The sequence below is a fragment of the Etheostoma cragini genome, chromosome 14, assembly GCF_013103735.1.
Source record: "Etheostoma cragini isolate CJK2018 chromosome 14, CSU_Ecrag_1.0, whole genome shotgun sequence".
Taxonomy (NCBI): domain Eukaryota; kingdom Metazoa; phylum Chordata; class Actinopteri; order Perciformes; family Percidae; genus Etheostoma; species Etheostoma cragini.
This window is the reverse complement of record NC_048420.1, coordinates 24,324,343-24,325,333: the sequence shown is the minus strand read 5'-3', so window position 1 is coordinate 24,325,333 and position 991 is coordinate 24,324,343. Positions and strand designations below refer to the sequence as shown.

Genomic DNA, 991 nt, shown 5'->3' with positions numbered 1-991 from the left:
CACACACACACACACACACACACACACACACACACACACACACACACACACTCAGCAACACACACACAAACACCTCCCCCACCCAGCCACACAGCAGTTTGGCTGAAACAGGAAATGCTGTTTTCACAGTTATTCTTGTTGCCTAAACTAAAACATTTTAATATTTTATTAAGTTGCAATGACATTTTATGAATAAAAATGAATTTCGTGCTTTGGAACAAGTTATTGAACATCAGTCTGTTAATCCATGATTCAGAAATAAGAGACTTCCACTACTGTTGGGCCCAGTCCCTAAACACTACCGCTAAGCCTCTGTCCTGACTGACAGGTCCTAGAGCATCCTCTGCTTTATCGTCTGTTTTCAAATGAATGAGACCATAACTTACTAAATGAGCACCTTAATGTATTACATAACACTTTATACTAGCGATTGAGACCATGAACTCGTTATGAAAATGTTTACTGAGGTAATAAATCAAGTGAGAAGTGGGTCACTGTCTCATAGACTTCTATGGAAACAGACTTCTTTCGGCAGCCAGTGGAGTCGCCCCCTGCTGGACGTTAGAGAGAATGCAGCTTTAAGGAGCTTCAAGATGGCGTCCTAGCATTGGTTTCCGCTTCTAATGTCTCTTTTAATTAGATCAGAAGCCTGTCCCATAGACTTTACATTGTGATTGACTCACACACATTAAACTACAGAAGCTTTTCATCTCTGACTACTTTAAATATATTTAATATAAATATTTACTTGCTCATATTATGCTCATTTTCAGGTTCATAATTGTATTTAGAGGTTAAATCAGAATAGATTTACATGGTTTAGTTCCAAAAATATGTATATTTTTGTTGTGCTTCACATTGATGTGTGTTTAGCTCTCAAAGTGAGACATCTGACTTCTGTACCATCTTTGTTGGGAGTCGCACATGCTCAGTACCTAGGTAAGGACTACTAGCCAGTCAGAAGCAGAGTATGAGGGTCCTGACAGTACCT

At 39.1% G+C, this 991-nt stretch overlaps 2 protein-coding genes across 3 annotated transcripts in view; one reads left to right on the top strand and one right to left on the bottom strand.

Moving 5' to 3' along the window:
* The window catches only part of LOC117956488 (CD209 antigen-like protein E), a 126,038-nt gene that overhangs the window by 64,370 nt on the left and 60,677 nt on the right, over nt 1-991 (top strand). The gene's annotated exons all lie outside the window — the stretch shown is intronic.
* The window catches only part of LOC117956470 (gastrula zinc finger protein XlCGF57.1-like), a 21,487-nt gene that overhangs the window by 3,661 nt on the left and 16,835 nt on the right, over nt 1-991 (bottom strand). The window lies entirely within an intron of this gene.